Below are 14971 nucleotides of genomic sequence, written 5' to 3' on the forward strand. Positions count from 1 at the left end.
TATGAAGTTTAAAAAAATTCTGAATAGTAGCATAAATGTTGGAGAGGAAAGACAGAAAAGAAGACCAAGTGGTGGAAGTTGCAAAAGAAAGAATGTCGTGAGGAATTCAGACAGAAGTTGAGACAGGCTTTGGGTGGTCAGGAAGAACTCCCAGATGACTGGGAAACTACAGCAGAAGTAAGTAAGTAAGGTTTATTTATATAGCACCTTTCGCAGATAAAATCACAAAGTGCTTCACAAAGACAACAATTAAAAGCGGAAAACAGGCAAACAACAATATGTCAACAACACCAACGGCTAATATGTAAAACAATGATAAAAATACATTAAACATAGCTATCAAATCAACTAAAAGCCAGACTAAACAAATGTGTCTTCAGCTGCTTTTTGAAACCATCAACAAATTTGGCCATATGCAGTGACAAGGGCAACACGAGCCACGACTTGAAAAGACAAGTCCCCCCTAGTCTCTAAATGGGTTTTGTGCACCACCAACATGGCCTGACTTGAGGAGTGGAGAGCACGCTTCGGTAAATATGGGGTCAATAGGTCAGCAATGTACTGAGGAACCTGACCATGAAGAGCCCTAAATGTTAGCACTAAAATTTTAAAGTTAATTCTAAACCTGACTGGTAACCAGTGCAGTGAAAATAAGACAGGCGTAATATGAGCTCTTCTGGGGCTTCCTGTTAAAAGCCTGGCTCCAGCATTCTGCACAATCTGGAGACGATTTACAGTTGACATATTGCAACCGATAAGAAGGGATATTGCAACCGATAAGAAGGGAATTACAGTGATCAACACGTGCACCGATAAAAGCATGAATAATCATTTTCAGGTCAGCCCTTTGATAACATTTGCCTTAATTTAGAAATATTTCTTAGATGATAAAAACAATTTCTCACCACCTGTCTTACATGGCAATCAAGAGACATAGTCTGATCAAACAACACCAAGGTTTCTGAGGCTCGACTAGACAGAGGAACCCAGGGAACCAAGGCATTGTCTGATTGACGGGATCTTATTATCAGGCGCAATAATCAGCACTTCAGTCTTATTGGGGTTTATGTGAAGATAATTACTGTTAAACCAGCTCTTGATGGTTGACAAGCATTCTAACAGTGAAGCTAAAAAATAAAACTGAGTCATTAAAAGAGCAAAAAATTTGAACATCATCGGTATATAGATGATAAGACACCCTCTTAAAACACTGAATTATCTGACCAATTGATACTTTTAGCAAAGCGGTCTCAGTGGAATGAATCCTCCGAAAACCTGACTGGAATTCATCAAATAGTTTATTCTGCTCCATAAAAATAATAAGCTGTTCTGCCACAGCTTTTTCCAAGACCTTAGCCATAAAAGGGAATTTTGATATTGGCCTATAATTCTTTGGCTCAGATTGATCAAGACCTGGTTTTTTAAGAATTGGATTTACAATCGCGTGTTTCAAATAACCAGGGACAGATCCAATCTCAAGTGAGAGATTCATTAATTTCACAAGCCAGGGACCAATCAAATCAAATAAACTTAAAATCAAAGATGTAGGTAAAATATCAACAGGCCTGGCGGAGGGCTTAATCTTTCTTATTAAAATCTTCACATCCTCAAAAGAGTAACCGGAGAGAAAGATGACCATAAACATACAGGAGGGGTCACATCGACTAGACTCTTCAAGGTAGGAATAATACTTGCCCTAATGTCCTGCACTTTATCTATAACACATTACAATCCTGTCCTGTGTGCATGACATGACGGTGCCACAATATTTTGAATGGTATCAAACAACACCTTGAGATTCTTCTTGTTTGAAGCAACCAACTGAGAAAAATATGCTGATCTTGCCTGCTTTATCATATCATTCAGCTCCACCATCCTATTCTTGAGATGCGACCTGTGTACCTCCAACTTGCTGTGCTTACACCGATGCTTTATTTTACGGCAATCTCTTTTGAGGCAACAGATGGCTTCATCCATCCGAGGACAAGCTTTTTTATGAGAAACAGAATATTGTCTTACCGGTGCCACATAATTTAGAATATCCAAACAGTGGCAGTTAAAACAGCTTCAGAAGCATGAATGTCCCTGAAGAGCTGAACATTTTGCTACCTGAAATAGCTGAAGGTATGCTGAAGTAGAATTTTACCATTCATTTGAATGGGGCAAGATTTTCAAAATAAAGCTAAATATTTCAAAAGTTAAAGTAGTTAAGGGCCAAAAAATGTACAGAAGAATAATAATGAACTAGAGAAATGCATTTCCTGTCAAAAATGCGTGTGGATGCTGTGTGCTGAAGGATTGCCCTGAAAATACTGAACATTTTGACATGTGAAAGGAATATTTACCTGAAAGTATGTTGAAGTACAATTTTACCATTAATTTGAATATGGGAAATTTTTCAAAATAAAGCTAAATATTTTAAAAGGATGAAGTTTAGAAAAATTTTGAATAGAAGCATGGATGTCCTGGAGGAGCTCAACATTTTGACAGCTGAAAGTATGCTGAAGAAGAATTTCCCCTATTCATTTGAATGGGGCAAGATTTGCTAAACAAAGCTAAATATTTCAAAAGTATGAAGTTTAGAAAACTTCTGAAGGGAAACATGAATGTCCTTGAGGAGCTGAACATTTTGATACCTGAAAGTATGCTGAGTGTAGAATTTCATCATTCATTTGAATGGGGCAAGATTTGCAAAATAAAGCTAAATGTTTCAAAAGTATGAAGTTTAGAAAACTTCTGAATAGCAGCATGAATGTCCTTGAGGAGCTGAACATTTTGATACCTGAAATAGCTGAAAGTATGCTGAGTGTAGAATTTCCCCATGCATTTGAATGGGGCACGATTTTCAGAATAAAGCTAAATATTTCAAAAGTATGAAGTTTAGAAAAATCCTGAAGAGAAGCATGGATGTCCTTGAAGAGCTGAACATTTTGATAGCTGAAATTATGCTGAAGTTGAATTTTCCCCTTCATTTGAATAGGGCAAGATTTTGCTAAAAAACACTAAATAGTTTAAAAAGTATAAAGGTTATAAAAAAGAAAAATACAAGCAGAAATGTCCTTAAAGAAATGAACATGTTGATACCAGAATGGCTTTTGTAGCTGAAAGTATGCTAAAAAAAATTAAGTGCCAAAAAACGGACAGAAGAAATCAGAAGAAAAACTAGAGAAATGCATTTCCTGCCGAAAATGCGTGTGGATGCGAATTGCTGAAAGATCGCCCTGAATATGCCGAAGACTTTGACACCTGAATGGTTTCGCTAGCTGAAAGTATGCTGAAGTAGAATTTCCCCATTCTTTTGAATGGTGCAAAACTTTCACAATAAAGCTACATATTGAAGAAGTATGGAGTTTAGAAAGGTTCTGAATAGAAGCATGAATGTCCGAGCTCAGAGTAGAACCGCTGCTCCTCCACATCGAGAGGAGCCAGCTGAGGTGGCTCGGGCATGTGTTTCGGGTGCCTCATGGGCGCCTTCCTAGGGAGGTGTTCCAGGCATGTCCGACCGGGAGGAGGCCCCGGGGAAGACCCAGGACACGCTGGAGGGACCATGTCTCTCGGCTGGCCTGGGAACGCCTCAGCATTCCCCCGGAGGAGCTGGAGGAAGTGCCCAGAGAGAGGGAAGTCTGGGCATCTTTGCTTAGACTGCTGCCCCCACGACCCAGTTCCGGATAAGGGGAGGAAAATGGATGGATGGATGGATGGATGGAGTGTGGTTGCCTTGCATCCACACTAAAAACTGGAAAACAAGAGTGTGGCTGCATAGCATCCACACAATAAAAACAGAAAACAAGAGTGTGGCTGCATAGCAACCACACAATAAATAAAGAACAGGAGAGCATAATTAAATGTGTGTGTCTGTGTATATGTGTACTGTATGTGTTGTGTGTGAGAGTGTAAAATAGAGATTGTGTGACAAGGACTACTATAAAACAGAACATAATGCAGTTTGAAGTCAGCTCCCTGGCATCTCACTGTCTTGCAATCCTCCTTTTGCCTTCATTCTCTCAGTCCACTTTCTATCTGTCCACTTAACTCTTTCATCTTTACCTGTCCATGTCTGTCACCATTATCTTCTCAATCATACAGCAATCAGAAATCTAAATTCTTACATATGTTTTGCCCCATAACTCAGACAGACAACCAAAAAGCCTGGTGCGAGAGACAAGATGACATGCAATTAGGTATTAACCTAAAGTACTAGGCCACCAAGACAAAATGAACTGGCATCAGTATATATAGTAAAATACCTGTAGTGTTGTTGCACACTAGTTTATCAGAATGTACAATGGAAATAAATAACAATAAGGACTGTAAAAGAGTTCCAGAGTGGTCTTGTAAAACAAAAATAGAAGTTTAATTGGCAGAAATCACTCCAAAATTCCAGGCTGATGTTCTTTGGTGCACTTAATACCCAATTTCCCTGTAGCACAAAGCAATAAACTAGCCTTGTTCCACACCTCTGAGTCACTGTGAATCACATCCTGATTAGTTAGGGCAAATAAACAACCCCTCTGAAACAGAAAAAAGTTAATATGAATGAACTAAAAGCAAAGCTGAAGTGAAAACAAAAGAGCTGATTCTCATGTTCACATAAAGTATAGCAATTTTTGTTTGTTATATTAAAAGAAAAACAGTACATGATAATTCATATGTAGGACATACTGTATACTATTATATAGTATAAAATTGGGACACAGCATGTATCTCAGTACCTCAGCCACAGCACATAACCACTGAAAATGAATGAAAGAGTTGACCGCTGACCCCAGCATGACCTAGAATCTATATTCAGCTCTGTGCGTCGAAGTTGTCTATCCTCTGTGTACTGGGAAGAGCCAGTGTGTCCTTGACAGAGACAACGCTCCATCAAACTTTGTTGCAGTGTGTCTCACATGGCAGAGGATGAATCCTTACACTATTCCCTGTCCCAGTGGGAGGGACAGAATCACAGCATCAGCTCTCAAATATAGGAAATTAGCTGCAATGTAAGGAATGGGCTGAAGCTGACACAGTGAATACATTTTTTGATAGAACAGGATAAGAATGACCTAAAAAAGAGAGTTGATTTAGGACATGCTGGTGGATCCCTGGTGTGAAAGGTTGAGATCTTGGCTGTTACTGTGGTTTACTTCTGTCTGGCGAATTATTTTTAAGTTACATGCCTGTTTGTTTTTTGTTGTTTGATGCAAAAAGGAGAATATACTGTATGTAGAAGAGAAAAATCCTCACTGACAAGAGCTGAATTAATTAGCCAGCATGTATGTGTGTTCATGTGCATGGAGAATAAAAAAGATATAGTCTATACAGTATAGTCCCACAAGCATGATCAAACACTGAACACAAGCATGGTTGCCAGTATCCTAGTGTGCACCCTTGCATCCTAGATTTGGCATACACACATGAACACACGCACAGACAAATAGCAACATACAAAGAAATTGCATGTTGACTATTCACCCTCTTCATTATTGTTCTCACACTACTGGGTGACATACACACACACACACACACACACTAGGTAAGTACGGGTGTCTAGGTTTTGAATGTCTTTTTCTAACATAAACTGATTTTGGAAGTAGCATTATGCTAACAGTATAACTATATGCCAAGCCACTTAGCTGGACATGCTAATGATTGCAGCTTAAGCTAGAGCAGATGAACCTGCTGTTTAATCAGTTTATTACGGTACACTTTTGCTCTTGCATGTTTGGTTTAGAGAAGGCTAAGAAAGCACACTGTCCTCAAAACCCTTTGGATATTGTTCATCATTGTTCACATACACAGTGTCATTCATTAATCTCTAATAGGTAGTGTCTCCTGTAAGTGTATTTACATAGAGGCTCAGTGACCAAACACTTGGCTATTGACAGTTGGGCTGCTTGATGTTAGTGGACAGCGATTGATCTCACTGACAGACATCAAGCCATGATTCAGATGTTCAAGTGAGCAGATCATAGGTAAGACAAGTCATATCAGAAGTAAACTGTGGATTTACTGTGGCCTGTTTCTGGTTCTTACTGAATGTAATATCAAACATTTAAGAGTTTCAACAGGACACCTATAACAGTGATAACATAGTTTAACAGGGCTTTTCAAAGTTTTCACAAGTGACATCCAACACTGAGCATTAGGTCATGTGATCCAAAATTTATCAGATCTTGGCTCCTTTGTTATAGAGAATGAAATCTCACTGTTTTCTTAATCTATTTTCTCGCTGATTCTGTGGGCTTCTTCAAAGATCACTCATTTTAAAACTGTTTAGGGTAGGATTTTAATCAAGTGTTTAGTCACACGGTCTCATTTCTCTTGAAACAAGTGGAATGGAGAATTAGAGCGTTTCAATTTCTATTAAATGACAGATTGTGACACTTAAAGTTAAATTCCTGGGAAATACACTGAAAACTATGTGACAGGATTATTATTTTTTTTTTGCTGTATGTTTGTGTGTTATATGGCTGAATGTTTTTTCTTGTTTGTTTGTTTTTTTGAGGATATTGAGGACATCCAGGTGACCATGGAGCAGACAACCATGGGTCTTTGCTGTAGAGAAGGTAGAGCTGAGCTCACAGATGACGTGGAGGATGTTGGGATAATTGTTTTCAGGTGTGGAATTGCTTCACAAGCTTAGTAATGTTTCAGGTGCACTGTCCATGTTGCTTGGGCTCATATACTCATTAGACTTGAGCTACCCCTCTCCAGCCCACCAATAAAGTATGCATTTGAGGTTCTACAAAAACTTGATGAAGAAACTAGGTAGTAAACAACAGTGGCTGATTTGCTACAAATAGACTTGATGAACAGTGTAGACAAGGAGCTGGATAAAAGCATCCAGGAGCTTTCAAAGGTCTCAAGCCTGCTCTGAAATGACACATGGGGCAGAATAGCAGAAGCCAAAAAATCTAAAATGTAATGACTGGAAAGTTGAGTTCTGTAATAAAAACCTAAACTATGATTTGCTATTTGTGCATTTATTTGACTTTATCTTCAAGATACTACTGTATTTAACTTTTGGCATATTTTGATACTACATACTACCATGACGCAAGAAATAGCCATATTTTGGGATGTATGTTTAGCTAATGTAAGAATATTAATAGTCAATGTATGAGAATTTATGCATTGAAATATAGGTTAAATATGTCTATAACTAGAAATATGTCAGATATATAAAAACAGCCATTTTTGCTGTATTTTGAAATATATAATACATATATGTCCATATATCTTACATATGTTATGGATGTTGGTGACAGACATTGACATATATTATATATGTATTTTAAAAAATGATCACATCTCAAATTTTTATATAGGACAGCAAAGCTACTCCAGGGAGAAATCTAGCTTGGTTAACTGAAGCTACTTAGAAGTAATTAGTTAAAAAAGGATCAAATTGACAATGTACAACTTTATAATGTATACAAAAAAGTCACATGCCAGCAAAAAATGCCACTTAGCCAAATCTATTACCTGAGACCTACATCTCTGGGTTTTGCACAAGGACAAAATTGCAAGGAATGTTACTGTGTACAAATCTGGATTTTGTATTATCTGACTAGTACTAAAATAGTAAAGATAAAGGTTTAACTTGCACTTTTTTGACAGTATGAGCAGCTTGAACATTGGTCTAAATAATGGGGTCTTTTTGCTTGTAACAGCAGAATCTCTTGCTTGTATGACACATGAGCCATCTCTCAAAGTCCTTATCCACAAAGTGATTTGGTTTGGCACTGAAAATGTCCATTCACATGCAGCACAATAAAATAAAAAATAAAACACATTCCTGTCCTTAATACAAAAAAAAAGTAGTTAAATTACTTGAATCACTATGCAAATCTGAATATAGCTGAACTACCAGCAAGCTACTGCAAAATGTAATTGGTGTACTAGTTTATTTAGATGTAGTTCACTACTCCCTAACACTGCACACGTTACATCTTATCTGTTTAGTCTGTTAAAAAAAGTGTAAAATTGTTGTGGCTTTACAGAGGTTATGTGCCAAACTATTTCTTGGCTGGGAACAATAACTTCCTGAAGTCTGTGCTGGTTGCCTGGAAACCTCACAGTGATAATACTTTTTACCTTTTGGCTTTTGTGCAAATTAAACAAACAAGATTATCTATCTACTTATCTTTAGAGGTGCTGGGAGGTGGAATCTTTCCCCTTCATATAGAGTTCCATCCTGTATTTGGACCCTCTCTCATCACCCTGCACCCTCCATCCCTCCATTCTGTGCCCCATTAACAGGATCATCTCTGCTTGTGGCAGTAATTCCTCATTCCTGACAATACTGGATTAAAAGCACAATTACCTGGTGGAGACGGATCATATCTCAAATTACTGAATAATCCCAAAATTGGATACTGATCCAAACTCTGGACTCCAACATGAACACAAAATAAACCTCAACAGAAAGATTCTCCACATCAACACCTCAATTCTGTCTTCTGCCTTGTCAAACCTGATAATCCTGATATATGCCAAGAGAGCCTAACAAGATACAGCACCTCATATGGACAGAGGAAAGGGGACATTGTGAGACACACAGAGCACTAATCCTTTATAACACAGCACGACCAAATGAATGTGCAGCGCTGGAAGACACCGCCACAGGCTGTCAACACCATTTTGCAAAGAGCATTTTGACAGGATGAGGGAGAAGGAAGTAAAGAATGTACCAGGGTGATGAAGACTGATTGGAGGTACTTAGGAGGAAACAAATACTGAGAGCTGGGATGAATTAATGAGTTAATTATGGAGAGAGAGGTATGAATAGGGAGAACGGACAAGGAAAGACACTGAGAAAAAGACAGCGAGCAGAGAAGGCGGGCGTGTGACACAAAGAGTGACAGAGAAGGAAAAAGGAAGAAATGCAGACAGGCATGTTTCTATGGGGGCCCGGGAAAGATCTGGGGTGAGGGAATCTTGCATCATCGTGGCAGACCAATGACAAGGCTCGGCTAAAATATTCAAAGGGAGTGTCCTAGCAACAGCGACGTAAATACATAGCAGTCACCATTCCATCTCTTATCGGGAAAAAAAAATCTATACACATAAATGTGTTGATTAATGCACCTGTAAACTAGAGCAAACACATCAGCTATTTCAGTGCACTGTGCTGTTTATTCATACATGTAAATGGGTTATACATGGCATATTTTTAGTCATGATCAAACTGCGTACAACTGTATAGATGCATTTCAAAACCTACATATCACTCATTGGGTGCATGTGTAAGTATTTATCAATAGTCATGGCTAAAATGTGGTACATTTCATTTGTGAATTGATAAATTTAAGAAAGTGTGTACATACATAATGTATACAGGCACAATTGTCTGTAAATGCACAATGATTAAGAAATAAATACACATCTATCTACCTTATGTTATACAATAAGTGTCAATGGGAGAGGATATGTGTATGTTTTGTGTAATTTATATTGTAATATAACATACTGATACCACAGTAAGATTATCTTGTAATCCAAATTATTGTTTGTGTGTGTGTGTGTGTGTGTGTGTGTCTGTGTGTGTATTAACATGGTAGTAAGTCATCAGTTAATGTACTCATATGGATTATAGCAAGAGTCAGTAAATTACTGGTAGGATAGATGGGGATCAGATTTTTCAATTACACACCTCTCCTGTGTTTCTCTCTCCCCTCCTTCCTGCCCATTCAAACACTTAAGCACACACTGTACTTCATCATACTTTCTCTTTCTACTATTCTTCTATCAACCCCTTCAACCACAGCCTCTCTCTGTCTCTCGCTTTCTCATTTCTCTCTCCCCCGCACACACAAAGACCTGCAGAGTCACATGGTGGCTGGGTAGGTAGCTTCACCCTTTCTGCTCTCCCCCCTCTGTCTGAAAACCTCATGTGCCTGCTTCAGTCCACCACATTTTTTTCACATTTCAAAGAACACCTGAAAAGCCCTTCATCCTCATTCATTCATCTTTCATTCATCCCTCCATTCAGTTTTTTCCTCCCTCCCTCATCCCTGTTTTCCACTCTAGTTGCATTCACCCACCCCTTCTGATCAGCAGTGCAAAGAGGGGCTATTGTTTTTAGCAGGCGGTTTGCAGAGATGAGCATACTGTACACACTCACACCTCAAACACCTACCTCACTGTTTAAAACTAGGCACCCTCTGTACTGACGCTAACAATTGCTGTGTGTTAACAGAGCTAAAAAGGCAAGTTTGCTTGACATGCAATTTACCCACATTGTTCACAGGCGATGGGTGATGCATGTGCAGTGATGGTTTTAGGTCACACACGTCCTGTTACCAGACTGTCATCCATCACTGAAAATATGCACACATCAACCCCACAAGCATCTGTAGACACCATTTACTCCTGATAGGTGCCTGCTGAGCTGAGCGTGTGTGACTGAGGCAGTGACCGTTGCCACTCCGGCCAAGCACTGCAGTGAAAAAGAACAAACCCCAGCTGACCAGCCCTATAGGATTCGACATGGTCAGGCCAAATTTAACGTTCCCTCCCTACCCCCAGGATCCTGACCCATACTAGCCCTTTACATCTAGTAACTAGCCTCATCCTTGTTCTGCTCCTCTGAAACTAACCACCAGTCAACCACCAGCCTCCTTCTAGAACCTAACCCACACCATGTTTCATCCTCTCCTCCTCAGCCCCCATCTCCAGCTCACTGGCTCTCTGTTAGGTGCAGGGTGGGACTATCTTCCCCTTCCCACTGTTAGAGCTGAATGGATAGAGTGATGATGTGAGATAAAAATTAATAGAATAGAGTGTTGGTTCAGCTTACCGGCTAAACATACAGTAGGGAAGGATGATGCCTCTGACTCTGCTCTGTCTTCTTTCTTTGTGGACTGAGGTGAAGCAGAGATAGATGCAGACAACAAAAGAGACAGACAAAGGGCAACAAAAGAGATAAAATGCAGGCAGCAGGAGCTGGTAGCTAGTGAGACCGAATGTAAAATAAATAAGAGGAAAAAGTCCCTGTGTTGCTTTTCCCTCTCTTCCACCGTGAGGATCCTTTATCCTTGTGAGCCAGAGGGCTGTGAATTCACCTAAACACTGAGCACACGCACTGCCTCACGCCGCAAGCCCTCCCTCTTCCTCTCTCTCTCTCTCTCTCTCTCTCTCTCCCTGCACTAAAGACAGCAGCTGTTGGTCAGAAAGAACACTATGTCCCCCTCCCTCTCCTCTTCTCCTCCTACCTCTCTCACTCACAAAGACCCCCACCATACACACATACATTTAGCATCCCCCTCCCCCTTTCACTAACATCTCCCACTAGTCTCCTGGCAGTAAGAGGAGGGGGCATACTCTGTGTTTGTTTGTTTGTATGTGTATGTGTGTGTGGTGCCGAGTTGTAATGTGTTTGACATTATTTCAGCAGCAGAGTGACTTTTCTGTCCACATGGTGTGAAAGTGAATCATAGTGAGTAAAGATGTACATGTATTTTTGCAAACTGTGTGGGCGATTGCTGAGCATCATTTGCTGCTGTGCTGCAGAGGAAAAGGAAATTCACATTATTTGTGGGTATAGGCAGCATGAATGTGGCAGTGTAAGACCAAGCAGCACAGAGTGACTGTAACCACAAATTACATTTATGAAGTGTTACATGTGATGGAGATTTTTTTCCTTTATAGCAGGTCACATAACTACTGTACGTGTTTGTGTGTCCGCACTTTGTTCTTGCCATTCAGTAATATGGGATGGTGAAAACTCCTATTATGGAACCTTGCATCAGGGTCACAAAGAGGAGTGGACTTGATTACCTTTTCCCACTGCATGCCATTTTTAATATTTGAACAGTCAAATGAGCACAAGGGGGTACTTGTTGCCTGACTATAACAACGTATCAGAAGATATTGGACTCCTTTAGAATAAGTTTCCTCATTCATTCATAGCGGCTGTGGCTCAGGAGGTAGAGCAGGTCGTTGCCTGAACGAAGAATTAGCGGTTTGATTCCCGGCTTGTCCAGTCAACATGTCGAAGTGTCCTTGAGCAAGACACTGAACCCCCAGTTGTCACCGGTGTATGAATGTGTGAGTTTTTGGGAGTATGAATGGGTGAATGGCCAAGTAGTGTAAAAGCACTTTGAGTGTGCTGTAAAGCATAGAAAAGCGCTATACAAGTATAAGACCATTTACCATTACCAAATATGAAAAAAGAAACATTATCATCTAAAGGTTTACACACAGTACATCTGAATTGACTGAACAAATGTTGCTTCTTGACATCTTTAAAAAATCCAACGTGGAGGCATGTGTGTCACCGACACTGCACTAGCAGTCGAAAAGAAGCACATAAGAACTGCAGTTTGTCCTTAGTTAGTTATGAGGAAAGACTAGATGCTAAAACTGTGTGTAATGATTTACTATATCGATAACTAGCATGCTAATAGCTAATAACATTACCAGTGAGCAGAGCTGGGTAGTTGGTGTACTCCTTCATCTCTGAAATTCTCATCATTATTTCCCTATATCTTTTGTCAGTCAGTTCAGATCAGACACGACAGTCTCTCTTACTGTACAGTGCTGATAATTTGAAATAACTTTATTCTGTCCATTTAACCCAAATGATACACAGATGAATACTTTAATGTCTAACAATAAATACCGGTCTTCCTGTTTTTATGGTTGATATGAGACGCAGGTCCTGAGACTGCCGCTGTTACATCACCAAACACTGCCCAACATTACTAAACAGAATAAAGATAGAACATTAAATTCAATATTGTTTTTAATTCAACTTTCTTAATACTGCATGAACATTATTATAGGTTAGAAAAGTAAGCGAAATGAACTACATATGGCAAAAACATGTTTTTGTGGAAAAGAAACATTGAAGTACAGTGGGGCAAATAAGTATTTGATACACTGCCGATTTTTCAAGTTTTCCCACTTGCAAAGAATGGACAGATCTGTAATTTTCATCGTAGGTACACCTCAACTGTGAGAGACAGAATCTACAAAAAAATTACAGAAAATCACATTGTTAGATTTTTAAATAATTTATTTCCATTTTATTGCATGAAATAAGTATTTGATACAATAGAAAAATAGAACTTAATATTTGGTACCGAAACCTTTGTTTACAATTACAGAGGTCAGACATTTCCTGTAGTTCTTGACCAGGTTTGCACACACTGCAGCAGAGATTTTGGCCCACTCCTCCATACAGGTCTTCGATCATAAAATGGAGTCTTCGATCAAATACATACAAGTATTTGATCACTTACCAACCAGCAAGAATTCAGGCTCTCACAGACCTGTTAGTTTGTCTTTAAGAAGCCCTCCTATCCTCCACTCATTGCCTGTATTAATTGCACCTGTTTGAACTCATTACCTGTATAAAAGACACCTGCACACACTCAATCTATCAGACTCCAACTTCTCCACTATGGGCAAGACCAAAGAGCTGTCTAAGGACACTAGGGACATAATTGTAGACCTGCACAAGGCTGGGATGGGCTACAGGACAATAGGCAAACAGCTTGGTGAGAAGGCAACAACTGTTGGCGCAATTATTAGAAAATGGAAGAAATTCAAGATGACTGTCAATCTCCTTTGGACTGGGGCTCCATGCAAGATCTCGCCTCGTGGAGTATCAATGATCCTGAGAAAGGTGAGGGATCAGCCTAGAACTACACAGGACTACCTGGTCAATAACCTGAAGAGACTGCAGTCTCAAAGGTTACCGTAAGTAACACACTACACCGTCATGGCTTAAAATCCTGCAGCACACACAAAGTCCCTCTGCTCAAGCCAGCACATGTCCAGGCCTGTCTGAAGTTTGCCAAAGACCATCTGGATGATCCAGAGGACGCATGGAGAAGGTCATGTGGTCAGATGAGACCAAAATAGAACTTTCTGGTATAAACTCCACTCGCTGTGTTTGGAGGAAGAAGAAGGATGAGTACAATCCCAAGACCACCATCCCAACTGTGAAGCATGGGGGTGGCAACATCATTCTTTGGGGGTGCTTTTCTGCAAAGGGGACAGGACGACTGCCCCGTATTGAGGAGAGGTTGGATGGGGCCAAATCAAATTTTATTTGTATAGCGCCAAATCACAACAAAAGTCATCTCAGGACACTTTACAAAGTAAGGTCTAGACCTTACTGTTATCACTATTATTACATAAGGAAAACCCAACAAATCCCCCTTGAGCAAGCACTTGGCAACAGTGGGGAGGAAAAACTCCCTTTAACGGAAGAAACCTCCGACAGACCCCGGCTCTTGGTGGGCGGCCTTCTGCCTCGACCGGTTGGGGTGAGTGGATAGAGGAGAGAGAAAAGAAGAAAAGCAACAGGACACAACAAACAATCAAACACTGGTCAGGTTGATGTGGCCAGTGACTGCTCATCAGAAACATAGAGCTCCAGAGCCAGGCCTACCTGCAGAAAGGTACAAGGAGAGAGAGAGAGGACACACTACGGGAGAGAGGAGACACAAAGTTAGTGATGTGTAATGGTGGCATATTTCTCTCTCTCTCTCTCCCTATGCAGAAGCATAGGGAGAGAGCGGCAAGTGGAGGAGAGGGGAGGGGAGAGAAACTCAGAGCATCATGGGGCCCCCCAGCAGCCTAGGCCTATAGCAGCATAGCTAGGGAAGGCTCAGGGTCACCTGATCCAGCCCTAACTATAGGCTTTATCAAAAAGGAAAGTCTTAAGTCTAATCTTAAAGGTAGAGAGGGTGTCCGCCTGGTGTCTGGGAGTTGGTTCCATAGGAGCAGAGCTTGATACCTAAAAGGCTCTGCCTCCCATTCTACTTCTGTGGACTCTAGGAACCACAAGTAAACTTGCACTCTGAGAGCGAAGTGCTCTGTTAGGATGATAAGGCTCTACGAGGTCTTTAAGATACGATGGAGCCTTGTCATTAAGGGCTTTATATGTTAGGAGAAGGATTTTAAATTCTATTCTGAATTTTACAGGGAGCCAGTGGAGAGAAGCTAATATGGGAGAGATATGATCTCTCTT

At 40.2% G+C, this 14971-nt stretch overlaps 1 protein-coding gene across 2 annotated transcripts in view; it reads right to left on the minus strand.

Annotated features, from left to right (window-relative positions):
* Positions 1-11096, minus strand: part of fam49al (family with sequence similarity 49 member A, like) — a 47012-nt gene extending 35916 nt beyond the window's left edge. The window contains exon 1 of one of the 2 annotated variants that reach the window (XM_020586321.1): positions 10787-11096. The gene's annotated coding sequence lies outside the window, so the exon portion shown is untranslated. The remainder of the gene's footprint in view (positions 1-10786) is intronic. The other variant, XM_020586323.1, reaches the window with a different exon arrangement.
* Positions 11097-14971: the final 3875 nt, after the last annotated feature.

The sequence above is a fragment of the Monopterus albus genome, unplaced genomic scaffold (assembly GCF_001952655.1).
Source record: "Monopterus albus unplaced genomic scaffold, M_albus_1.0 scaffold402.1, whole genome shotgun sequence".
NCBI lineage: Eukaryota > Metazoa > Chordata > Actinopteri > Synbranchiformes > Synbranchidae > Monopterus > Monopterus albus.